Consider the following 13,308-nt stretch of genomic DNA (forward strand, 5'->3'; position numbering starts at 1 on the left):
ACTCATGTAAAAACACCAGGCAGGCCCCACAAATAACCCAGAGATGCATTTTAAATAAAAGCACACATTCTACTCCTGTAAAAACACCAGGCAGGCCCAACAAATAACCCAGAGACGTTTCCCAGAGGGTTTTTTTTAGCGAGGACGTCGCTGCCGGCGGGCTGGAGGAGGCGGGTGAGGGTGGCGAGCCACGAGGGTCATCCAGTCCAACCCCCTGCAATGCAGGAATCTTTTGCCAATGTGGGGCACTGTTATAAGAAAAAAATCTGCCCTTATTCCCTTATGGGGTACACAAGAGCCCTTGCAAAGTCCTTTGCAGGTTCTCCATTGGTAGGAGTAAAAAAAACAGAGGCCAAGCAGAGAAGAGAAGCAAAGCAGCTAGTAAGCTTGATCTTTATTGAAGCTGTGATTTTTAGGGGGAAAGACCCAGAACAATGTAGGCATGCTCTTATAAAGACATTTTAAAATCCCTCCTGGAGTCTAGCCCACCCCCAGAAACATCAATCGCAGAAGATGTAACCCAAGACCACCATTCCCCCAGATACATCACAAATGGGGATGGTCAGAGGAGGTAACTTGGGAATTTTCCACGCCTGTGCCATCTCTCCTTGACCCTCCCAGACAAACATTTCTGCAAAAACGAAGGTTTCCAGCCCTGACCAGTAGGGCTAATGGTTGTTCCTTTGTGAGGGAAATGGCCCATCCTTAGGCAGAGACTTCTCACCTCCCTGCAGATGAAAACACTTGGCCAGCTAGGAGTCAAAATGGAGTGAGGCCTGCCTTCCTGTGCTGTTTTCAAACAGGTGGCCTTATTTGTTTGGTAAATAAATAACAATTATTTATATATATAAGAACTTCAGGGGTCAGCAAACTTTTTCAGCAGGGGGCCGGTCCACTGTCTGGGGGGGCGGGGGGGCAGACTAAATTTTGAAGGAAGGAAAAAAAAAGAACAAATTCCTATGTGAGGGAAATGGCCCATGCTCAGGCAGAGACTTCTCACCTCCTCCCTGCAGATGAAAAAACTTGGCCAGCTAGGATCAAAATGGAGTGAGGCCTGTCTTCAGACATGTGGCCTTATTTGTTTGGTAAATTTTTAGGCCCGGCAGAGGCTATTAAACTATATCCTGAGTGGTGGGCCCAAATTCTAGCCAAAACCTTTGATGTAATCTTATACCTGGTCTTATACCTGGAATATGGAAGGAGGCCATCATAATACCAATATATAAAAAGGGCTCCCCAGAGGACCCGGGGAATGATTGGAATATCAGTCTATTATCGATTATTGGAAATATTTACACCCGATGGTCTGACGATTCCAAACTGATAGCTGACGAACAAGCTGGGTTTAGGCCAAATCGTTCTACCACCGACCATACTGTAATTTTATACCATCTAGCGCGGAAATATTCATCCTCTAAACGTGGCCAACTGTGTGCCGCTTTTATCGACTTGAAAGCGGCTTTTGATAGTATCCCAAGAGAAATATTATGGGGAAAGCTAGCACGTTGGGGCATTGATAGAAGGCTGCCGTGGCTGATAACCAAATTACCCTCTTGGCTGATAACCAAATTACACTCTTGGGTCAACCGCAAGAGTGAGACTAACCCCGGCTGGAGATCTCACAAACTCTGTTACTATTGTCATAAAAATTAGGTTCAACCCCAGAAGGGAGTCCACGAACCTGGGGGAGAGCCTTAGTAGGGCTCCCCTCCTCTCAAGAGCACTTATGAATAAATAGAGATGATACAGAATCTCCCAAGGCAAGGTGATAGCCCTTTATTTGTTACTGCTGCAGCAGGGTGTCTTGCAAGCAAAAGACCCCGAACAAAGGCGCGCAAGCTCCTATATAGACTTTTGAAATTGCCCCCCTCCAGCTCAAGACCACCCTTCCATACATCACAAATTGGGAGGGTCTGGTAGCAGTGATCTGAGCACACTGGACCCTACCCCCTGCCTCCTCTTGCCCTCCACCAAAAACCCATCAAGTGAAGCAAAAGATATTTACATTTCCCTATATCCCAGCCAAGTTAATCACACCCTTTTGTCTGATACACAGATATCAGGATGCCAGAGATTATCACATAGGCAGAGGGCTGCTGAGTAGCTGGAGGGGCAACCCCCCCCCTTTGTTCCTGAGACAAAGAAATACTTGGTCAGTTGGGAGTCAAAATGGAGTGAGGCCTGTTTTTCAGACATGTGGCCTTATTTGTTTTGGTACATTAATAACAATTATTATATATAAATAAAATACCTTAGAATTCTTACAACACTATAAACAAGGGAGTCAGACATGGGTGCATCTTAGCCCCCCCCCCATCTTTTCAACCTGTTTATTAGCGACATGAGAACACCTCTGGCCGAATCCCAAATAGCGATTCACGCCCCTCGCCTTGCTGACTATCGCTGTCCCTTATTATTATATGCGGACGACACAGTAATTCTCTCATACTCGAGAACAGGTCTAAGGAGGGCCCTTAAGATCTTCACTTTATGCCGCCAAACTAATCTACTTTCTATAAATCACGCTAAATCTAAAGTGTTAATCTTTTCTAGAAGCCGCAAATTGTATAATTGGGAGCTTGAGGGAAAACAAATCGAGCAAGTCTTTAAGTTTAAATACTTAGGAATTTATTTCCAACATAACTTGGGATGGAAAGCGCACATTGCATATTTACAAAATAAGACCAAAGCACTCATTTACGCATTACTATTGCACCTTTTCTTCTCTGAATGTGCACTACATGTGGCATCTGCTTTAAAAGTATACAATGCTAAAGTGATAGCGACAATGGCATATGCTGTCCCGTTATGGGGTGCTCTTGTAAATCTTACACCCCAGGAGACAGTGCAAAACACTTTCTTGAGATGCCTTCTGAAACTACCCTTGTGTGTAAGTAATTCCTCCATCCGCCTTGAATTAAAGGCCCCCTCTTTAGACATTCTACTATGGAGGCATATATTTAATTACTGGCTAGCCCTCTGGCACAAATTACCAAATTATTACCTCATTCAGTGTCTCTGGCGAGATGAGTTCACTAGCCCATGGGCAAAAATAATCCACTCTAGACTTTTGAAGTATGGCATTTTGCCACCTGGGGTCATGAAGTTAGATCTCACCTTAGCCAAAAGGGTAGTCGGGCAACAATTGGATGATGCAGATTTACAGCAAAACCTCGCAACAGGTGGTGGGACTTGTTCCCCATTGAATCTAGGCATTAGGCCAACCTCCCAGATTCCATCATATTTGTCTACTTTATCTGTAGCATCACATAGATTTGCTTTTGCTAAAGCAAGATTTAACACATTTCCATCAAATGTTATGAGTCATAGGTTTTCAAATGGCAAAAATTCAGTCTTATGTACGTGCGATAACAAATCAATAGAGTCGCTCCATCACATATTATTCAAATGCCCATTATATATCTTACCCTGGACCAGAATTTTGAACCCAGTTATTTTGGAAATTGCTGATAATCCTTCTGAAATACAATTGGTTTGCTTGTTGCAAGATACGATCCCCCAAAGAACATTACAGGTTGCTAGATTCTTGATTTCAGTTATCTCTATGGGTAAGGCGCCCCTGATCGTAGAACAGCAGAGTTGGAAAGGGCCACGAGGGTCATCTAGTCCAACCCCCTGCAATGCAGGAATCTTTTCCCAATGTGGAGCACGAACCCACAACCACTGGGGGAGGGAGTGCAGTTGGTGCGGGCCGCCCTGCGTGTCATCCCTGGAGGTGTGCGTGACATCGCCGCAACGCCCCCCCGTCACATGCAACATTACTTGGCCATATCTCTCATTCCCACAGGTCCACATCCTCAATTTTATTAGTATATTTCTATTAGTATATTGCAGGGGTCAGCAGGGGGCCGGTCCACTGTCCCCCCCAAAATGAACAAATTCCTATGCCCCACAAAATAACCCAGAGATGCATTTTAAATGGACACATTCTACTCATGTAAAAACACGCTGATTCTCGGACCGTTTGCAGGCAGGATTTAGGTTGTGATTAGGCTGGATCTGGCCCCTGGGCCTTAGTTTGCCTACCCATGGTATATTGCATTTGCTATACTTAAGAACTAATCTCACGTAGTGCTGCGGGAAGAAAAGGGGCTCTGGAACATGACACCACGAGGAAGGAATGTTTCCTCCTGGATCTCGGCGATGTTCTTTTGGCAAAATGATCTCTGTAACCTTGCTGAAAGAAAATTAAGCCCTATTCAACTCTAATTTACCAGAGTAAGTCAAGCTGATTCAGTTCACCGTTTCGAACAGTGTGTGTGAAAAGAATAGGAAACTTTGTTTAGTCGTTCCCATAACATTATGCTGTTCCCTTGGTGTGCATTAATGAAGTATTATTGAGCCTAGGGCTTGCCGATCCTAAAATTTTTTTTTTTATTTTATTTTTTTATAAAAATCCAATGTCGGTCAATCCTGAAAATTAAAGAAAAACAGAACTGTTAGTCAAGATCCTCAAACGCCACCTCCCTTAACACCACCCAAGTTCTTATGACCCATTCAAAATAGGGTTTCTCTCTCTTACCTATATTATTTTGGGGGCGGTCTTGGCAGCAGCCACAGCGGGGCGGAGCGTAGGTGTTTCTGCAAAAAAGAAGGAATGTTTGTTGCAGGAAGTCCCAGGTGGGCAAAGGGCTCTTGGGCTCTGGGAGAAGAGGAGGCTGGACCAGACGGGCCCTTGGCCTCATCCTGCAGGCCCTCCTTGTGTGTTTCCCAAGGCCCCGCTCCTCCCCCCTGTCCCATTACCTCAAAGGCGAGAGGCCTTCTCCTGGGCTCCACTCCCTCCCGGGATGCTGCGGCTCCCAGCCTGATCCTTGCTGCAAAACAAACAAACAAACGGAGCCATCAGCAGGCGCCTGGCTCCCAGCCACATAGCCCCAGTCTGGGCCAGGAGGGTGGGGGACCTGGGAAGGGGGCATTTCCTCCTACCTGATCTAACCATCTGCTCCACCTCCATACGGGCATTTTGGCTGCGTCCCGGCCGGCTTGGCACAGAAGCAGCAGCCAAGGTCTCCGAAACCACTCTTGTTCTAAGAGCAGGGAACCTTGGCTGCTGTACGGAGGTGGGGCAGTGGGTCAGGGGCTGGGAACCGCCGGGATGGTGTCTCTTTCTTTGTCCCGGGAGCCGGATGTGGAGCCTCATCCCTGGAGGCGTGGCTCTGTGGAGGAAGCAGGACATCTTATAAGAAAGGGCTGGGCAGACCCAAAACTACTGCCCCATTTTTTTATTTCACAAGGACCCCTTCCTTCCTTCACTCCCAGTACCTGATGGTCGTCGCCCCGTCGCTCCAGGGATTCGGCCAGGATGAAATAAATGTTGGGGAAAGGCTCCCTCTCTGCAAAGAAAAATGGAGGAATCAGCAAGTGCCTGGCTCCCCGCCATGCTAGCACCAGTCTGGCGCATGAATGAAGGGGGGACATGGGAAGGCAGCATTCCTAAAATCTAGGACACTCAAGATCCTCAAACGCCACCTCCCTTAACACCACCCAAGTTCTCAATTAAAATAACAGTCACCCGCAACCTTTCTCTCTCTTACCTATGTGCTATTTGGGGGGGGGGGGGTCTCGGCAGCAGCCACAGCGGGGCAGAGCGTAGGCGTTTCTGCAAAAAAGAAGGAAACTTTGTCACAGGAAGTCCCAGGTGGGCAAAGGGCTCTTGGGCTCTGGGAGAAGAGAAGGCTGGACCAGACGGGCCCTTGGCCTCATCCTGCAGGCCCTCCTTGTGTGTTTCCTGAGTCCCCCCTCCTTCCCCCTGTCCCATTACCTCTGAGGCTAGGCCTTCTTTTGGGCTCCATTCCCTCCCGGGATGCGGCGGCTCCCAGCCTGATCCTTTCCCTCACTGCAAAACAAACGGAGACATCAGCAGACGCCTGGCTCTCAGCCACGATAGCCCCAGTCTGGGCCAGGAGGGTGGGGGACCTGGGAAAGGGGGCATTTCCTCCCACCTGATCTAACCATCTGCTCCACCTCCATACGGGCATTTTGGCTGCGTCCCGGCCGGCTTGGCACAGAAGCAGCAGCCAAGGTCTCCGAAACTACTCTTGATCTAATAACAGGGAACCTTGGCTGCTGTACGGAGGTGGGGCAGTGGGTCAGGGGCTGGGAACCGCCGGGATGGTGTCTCTTTCTTTGTCCCGGGAGCCGGATGTGGAGCCTCATCCCTGGAGGCGTGGCTCTGTGGAGGAAGCAGGACATCTTATAAGAAAGGGCTGGGGCGGACCCAAAACTACTGCCCCATTTTTTATTTCACAAGGACCCCTTCCTTCCTTCACTCCCAGTACCTGATGGTCGTCGCCACGTCGCTCCAGGGATTCGGCCAGGATGAAATAAATGTTGGGGAAAGGCTCCCTCTCTGCAAAGAAAAATGGAGGAATCAGCAAGCACCTGGCTCCCCGCCATGCTAGCACCAGTCTGGCGCATGAATGGGGGGGGGGATGGGAAGGCAGCATTCCTAAAATCTAGGACACTCAATTGGCATTTCCACTGAGTGGACAGTTATTGCCAAGCAACCCGGTTGGAGGAAGCAACCTATATTATTTGGGGGGGGGGGTCTTGGCAGCAGCCACAGCGGTGCAGGATATTGATGTTTCTGCAAAAAAGAAGGAAACTTTGTCCCAGGAAGTCCCAGGTGGGCAAAGGGCTCTTGGGCTCTGGGAGAAGAGGAGACTGGACCAGACGGGCCCTTGGCCTCATCCTGCAGGCCCTCCTTGTGTGTTTCCTGAGTCCCCCCTCCTTCCCCCTGTCCCATTACCTCTGAGGCGAGAGGCCTTCTTCTGGGCTCCATTCCCTCCCGGGATGCGGCGGCTCCCAGCCTGATCCTTTCCCTCACTGCAAAACAAACGGAGACATCAGCAGACGCCTGGCTCTCAGCCACGATAGCCCCAGCCTGGGCCAGGAGGGTGGGGGACCTGGGAAGGGGGCATTTCCGCCTACCTGTTCTAACCATCTGCTCTACCTCCATACGGGGATTTGGGCTGCGTCCCGGCTGGCTTAGCACAGAAGCAGCAGCCAAGGTCTCCGAAACTACTCTTGATCTAAGAGCAGGGAACCTTGGCTGCTGCTTCTGCGCCAAGTAGGGCCGGGACGGAGCCTCACCCGTACGGAGGTGGGGCAGTGGAGCAGGGGCTGGGAACCGCCGGGATGTTGCTTCTTTCTCTGTCCCGGGAGCCGGATGTGGAGCCTCATCCCTGGAGGCGTGGCTCTGATGGTCGTCGCCCCGTCGCTCCAGGGATTTGGCCAGGACTATGTAGAAAGGCTCCCTCTCTGCAAAGAAAAATGGAGGAATCAGCTAACGCCTGGATCCCCGCCAATTGTAATACAGAAAAATTGTAATACAGAAAAAGCAGAATAAAAACATTTTTTAAAAAACAAAATGCAACACAACACAGTTTTAATTCAACAATTTATTATAAAATTCAATAAACACACGTAATCCAAGTGAACTCCTGAAAATTAAAGAAAAACAGAACTGTTAGTCAAGATCCTCAAAGCAAACGCCACCTCCCTTAACACCACCCAAGTTCTTACAACCCATTCAAAATAGGGTGCCCACTTCAGCTCCCCATCTCAATTTAAATAACAGTCACCCGCAACCTTTCTCTCTCTTGCCTATATTATTTTTTTTTTTTGGGGGGGGGGTCTTGGCAGCAGCCACAGCGGTGCGGAGCCTAGGTGTTTCTGCAAAAAAGAAGGAAACTTTGTCACAGGAAGTCCCAGGTTGGGCTCCACTCCCTCCCGCCTCGCTGCAAAACAAACAAACGGAGACATCAGCAGACGCCTGGCTCCCAGCCACATAGCCCCAGCCTGGGCCAGGAGGGTGGGGGACCTGGGAAGGGGGCATTTCCTCCTACCTGATCTAACCATCTGCTCCACCTCCATATGGGCATTTTGGCTGCGTCCCGGCCGGCTTGGCACAGAAGCAGCAGCCAAGGTCTCCGAAACCACTCTTGTTCTAAGAGCAGGGAACCTTGGCTGCTGTACAGAGGTGGGGCAGTGGGTCAGGGGCTGGGAACCGCCGGGATGGTGTCTCTTTCTTTGTCCCGGGAGCCGGATGTGGAGCCTCATCCCTGGAGGCGTGGCTCTGATGGTCGCCGCCACGTCGCTCCAAGGATTTGGCCAGGACTATGTAGAAAGGCTCCCTCTCTGCAAAGAAAAATGGAGGAATCAGCAAGCGCCTGGCTCCCCGCCATGCTAGCACCAGTCTGGCGCATGAATGAGGGGGGGCATGGGAAGGCAGCATTCCTAAAATCTAGGACACTCAATTGGCATTTCCACTGAGTGGACAGTTATTGCCAAGCAACTTGGTTGGAGGAAGCAACCTATATTATTTTTTTTGGGGGGGGGGTCTTGGCAGCAGCCACAGCGGTGCAGGATATTGATGTTTCTGCAAAAAAGAAGGAAACTTTGTCACAGGAAGTCCCAGGTGGGCAAAGGGATCTTGGGCTCTGGGAGAAGAGGAGACAAACGGAGACATCAGACGCCTGGCTCTCAGCCACAATAGCCCCAGCCTGGGCCAGGAGGGTGGGGGACCTGGGCAGGGGACATTTCCTCCTACATGATCTAACCAACTTCCATAAGTTCTCCTCCACCTCTGTACGGGCATCTTGGCTGCGTCCCAGCCGGCTTGGCACAGAAGCAGCAGCCAAGGTCTCCGAAACTGCTCTGGAGCTAGATCTAATAGGTGGGAACCTTGGCTGCTGCTTCTGCGCCAAGTAGGGCCGGGACGGAGCCACACCCATACGAAGGTGGGGCAGCGGGGAAGCCCTGTGAGGGTCAGGGTCTGGGAACCGCCGGGATCGTCTGTTCTTTGTCCTGGGAGCCGGAGATGGAGCCCCATCCCTGGAGGCGTGGCTCTGTGGAGGAAGCAGGACATCTTATGAGAAGGGGCTGGGGCAGACCCAAAACTACTGCCCCATATTTGATGGATTTGGGGGCCAAGCCCGGGGGAATCAGGTACCCCACAAGAGCATCTTGGATGAAGTGGCTTTCAAAGAGGGTGCGTCAATTGCCTGGTGGAGACAGTTATTGCCAGGCAACTTTCCCCTTCCTCTTACCTATATTATCTTGGTGCGGGTCTTGGCAGCAGCCACAGCGGTGCAGAAGCGTGATGTTTCTGCAAGAAAGAAGGAATCTTTGTCACAGGCCCTTGGCCTCATCCTGCAGGCCCTCCTTGTGTGTTTCCTAAGACCCCCCCCTTCCCCCTGTCCCATTACCTCTGAGGCGAGGCCTTCTTCTGGGCTCCATTCCCTCCCGGGATGCGGCGGCACCCAGCCTGAACGTTGTATGTAAAATTTTATTTTCTTTTTCTTCCCCCCTTTTTTCTTTCTTTTCTTTCTTTCTTTTTTTCCTTCCTTTCTTTGTTGAAAGGGGATTAATTAAGATACAAAAGACAAAATACAGACAAGATAACGTATGAAAATTTTATTTTTTTTATTTATTTTTTTATAAAAATCCAATGTCGGTCAATTCCTGAAAATTAAAGAAAAACAGAACTGTTAGTCAAGATCCTCAAACGCCACCTCCCTTAACACCACCCAAGTTCTTACGACCCATTCAAAATAGGGTTTCTCTCTCTTACCTATACTATTTTGGGGGCGGTCTTGGCAGCAGCCACAGCGGGGCAGAGCCTAGGTGTTTCTGCAAAAAAGAAGGAAACTTTGTCACAGGAAGTCCCAGGTGGGCAAAGGGCTCTTGGGCTCTGGAAGAAGAGGCTGGACCAGACGGGCCCTTGGCCTCATCCTGAAGGCCCTCCTCGTGTGTTTCCCAAGGCCCCCCTCCCCCCCCGTTCCATTACCTCCAAGGCGAGAGGTCTTCTCTTGGGCTCCACTCCCTCCCGGGATGCGGCGACTCCCAGCCTGATCCTTGCTGTTCTAACTACCTGCTCCATGTCCATACGGGGTCCCGGCCGGCTTGGCGCAGAAGCAGCAGCCAAGGTCTCTGGAACCACTCTTGCTCTAAGAGCGGGGAACCTTGGCTGCTGCTTCTGCGCCAAGTAGGGCCGGGACGGAGCCTCACCCGTACAGAGGTGGAGCAGTGGAGCAGGGGCTGGGAACCGCCGAGATGTTGCTTCTTTCCCGGGAGCCGGATGTGGAGCCTCATCCCTGGAGGCGTGGCTCTGTTGGTCGTCGCCACGTCGCTCCAGGGATTTCGCCAGGACAATGTAGAAAGGCTCCCTCTCTGCAAAGAAAAATGGAGGAATCAGCTAACGCCTGGCTCCCCGCCATGCTAGCACCAGTCTGGCGCATGAATGAGGGGGGACATGGGAAGGCAGCATTCCTAAATTCCAGGAAACTCAATTGGCATTTCTACTTACTTGAAGTAGGAGCCTTTCCACGCTCGTCCTGGCCGGCCTCTTGCCTCCGCTCTGTTCTTCTGTATGCTCCGCTGGGCTTCTGCTGCTGGGGGGTGGGAGGAATGGCTCTCCCCAGGCCACGGCCCTGCGAAGGAAGAAGAACATTGTGCTTTTTAGGAGACAGGGGTCCCGTGGGCCTGCAACCCCCCAACCACTCAGGTCAGTGCCACCACCTCCCTGCACATGTGCGGGACGGATTCCCCATGGAATTAACTTACCACAATGCTAAGGGGTGGGGATAGCTGTGGTCTCTTGAGAAGCCTTTGACGTCCTAGGAGACAGAAATAAGGAAGAGGTTAGAAGTGGGAAATATCCAGGAATCCCAAAATCAGAGGCCACGCATTTTGGCTGCGTCCCCTCCCTCTTGTTCTTCCGCATTGTTTTAGCCCCCTCTGCAGCGTGGTGCCCAGTGTGAGTGCACCGGTCGTGCCCCAGCCCAGCCTTGGGAGTGGACCACAGACAACTCAGTACATAACAGAAACCCTCTCCATAAAACCATAGGGATATCTAAATCAGTCCTCCCTCCTCCAGCTAGCAAGATCCCTGGGAAACACTTCCGCTGCCACAGAAGGTCACATCATACCTCCGCTCTTTTCTTTTATCTGCACCGCTGCGCTGCTGCTGGGGTTTTGGTGGCACTGCCACTGGCTTCCCCAAACCACAGCCCTGCGAAGGAAGAAGGACATTGTACTCTCTAGGGGACAGGGGTCCCGTGGGCCGTCCTCCATTCTTTCCTTCCCATCTTCGTCCCTCTGCTGCCTCCCCCCAGCCACATCCCTCCTTCTCCCACCTGGCAAAGAGCAGACTAGCACCAGCCCATGGGCAGGGAAGCCAGTGGAGGCAGGGCCCTCCTGCGGTGGAGACATAGGGCCCCCAGGGAGAGAAGCCCCCAAACGTCTGTAGGGACAGCCTGAGTGCTGGCGGGGGCCTGGCCAGCTGACTCAGGGAAGGAGGGGACAGAACAAGCACCCCAGCCAGGCTGCCCATGCCCACGTCACCACTGGCTGCCAATGGTCGCTGCTCCTGCCTGGCCTGACCCCTGGCTTGGAAGGAGGGGGACGAGGGGCTGGGGTGAGACGGGCCTGCAACCCCCCCCCCCACCCACTCAGATCAGCGCCACAACCTCCCTGTGCATGTGGGGGCGGATTCCCCATGGAATTAACCTACCACCACGGACAGGGGTGCCTCCTGTGGCCTTCGGAATATTCTCTTGTGCCCTAGGAGACAGAAAGGAAAATAAAAACTTACCACAACGCTAAGGGGTGGTGACATTTGCGGCCTCCTCAAAAGCCTTTGACGTCCTAGGAGACAGAAATAAAAACAGAGGAAGAGGTTAGAAGTGGGAAATATCCAGGAATCCCAAAATCGAGGCCCTGGCTTATATGTCACACAGGAGGACTCTAGATCCACCCTGGACCTCAACCTTCCTCTGTTCCCCTCCGTGTCGTACTAAAGATTGTAAGCCCCTCAGGGCAGGGACCTTTTGACCAAGGGTCACGTGCAGCGATGGCGCAAAAGAAATCTCACTCGGCTCCTGCCCCGTTGTAATAGACAAAAATCTGCCCTTATTCCCTTATGGGGTACACAAGAGCCCTTTGTAGGTTCTCCATCGGTAGGAGAATATAACAGAGGCCAACCAGAGAAGATTGAGAAGCAAAGCCTTTATTCTCGCTATTGCAACAGGGTGCTTTCCTCACACACAGGTGAGCAGGGAAGAATCCAGGACACAGGTGCGCCTGCCCTTATATAGACATTTAAATTGCCCGCCCTGGAGTCCAAGCCCCCCCCCCAGATACATCATGCATACATCAGAGAAGGGGTGTAACCCAAGACCACCCCCAGATACATCATGCATACATAACAGAAGGGGTGTAACCCAAGACCCAAGGTATAATTTCTTAGAACAATGTGAATATTATTCTATATCCACTGCTGCTCACAAACTGTCAAAATACCTTCTACCACCACTGCACTACCTTCTGAGTCTACTAATGAAACTGTGAATACACACAAAATGCAACACAAAGCAGTTTTAATTATATAATTTATTATAATCAATAAATGAACATTACAGCACACTGGTAATCAAAGTCAGCTCCTGAAAATTAAAGAAAAACAGAACAGTTAGTCAAGATCCTCTGGAAGGGAAAAGCAGATCGACACCTTTTGTTCGCGACCTCAAAGCAAACGCCACCTCCCTTAACACCACTCAAGTTCTTACAACCCATTCAAAATAGGGTGCCCACTTCGGCTCCCTATCTCAATTTCAATAACAGTCACCCGCAACCTTCCACTCTTTTGTCCACACCAATTAAGGACTTTGCATGTAAAGGCAGAATGAACACGGACTCTCAACTGAGAGGGTGTTCTCTCCGCTCCATGCAACTTTCCCCTTCCTCTTACCTATATTATTTGGGTGGGGGTCTTGGCAGCAGCCACAGCGGTGCAGAAGCGTGATGTTTCTGCAAGAAAGAAGGAATCTTCGTCACAGGCCCTTGGCCTCATCCTGCAGGCCCTCCTTGTGTGTTCCTAAGACCCCCCCCCTCGTTCCCCCTGTCCCATTACCTCTGAGGCGAGGCCTTCTTCTGGGCTCCATTCCCTCCCGGGATGCGGCGGCACCCAGCCTGAACGTTGTATGTAAAATTTTTTTTCTTTTTCTCTTTCCCCCCTTTTTTCTTTTCTTTTCTTTCTCTTTTTTCCTTCCTTTCTTTGTTGAAAGGGGATTAATTAAGATACAAAAGACAAAATACAGACAAGATAACGTATGTAAAATTTTATTTTATTTTATTTGATAACATTGATAGTCGGTCAATTCCTGAAAATTAAAGAAAAACAGAACTGTTAGTCAAGATCCTCAAAGCAAACGCCACCTCCCTTAACACCACCCAAGTTCTCAATTAAAATAACAGTCACCTGCAACCTTTCTCTCTCTTACCTAT

The 13,308-nt window shown here is 50.6% G+C and overlaps 1 long non-coding RNA gene across 1 annotated transcript; it reads right to left on the minus strand.

Annotated features, from left to right (window-relative positions):
* Positions 1 to 12,447: 12,447 nt before the first annotated feature.
* Positions 12,448 to 13,016, minus strand: LOC117039457. The gene is made up of 3 exons (XR_004425779.1): positions 12,935 to 13,016; positions 12,773 to 12,831; positions 12,448 to 12,467 (listed from the first exon to the last, which is right to left on the minus strand). It is a non-coding gene; the product is annotated as an uncharacterized LOC117039457 (long non-coding RNA).
* Positions 13,017 to 13,308: the final 292 nt, after the last annotated feature.

This window comes from Lacerta agilis, chromosome 18 (genome assembly GCF_009819535.1).
Source record: "Lacerta agilis isolate rLacAgi1 chromosome 18, rLacAgi1.pri, whole genome shotgun sequence".
NCBI classification, from domain to species: Eukaryota; Metazoa; Chordata; class Lepidosauria; order Squamata; family Lacertidae; genus Lacerta; species Lacerta agilis.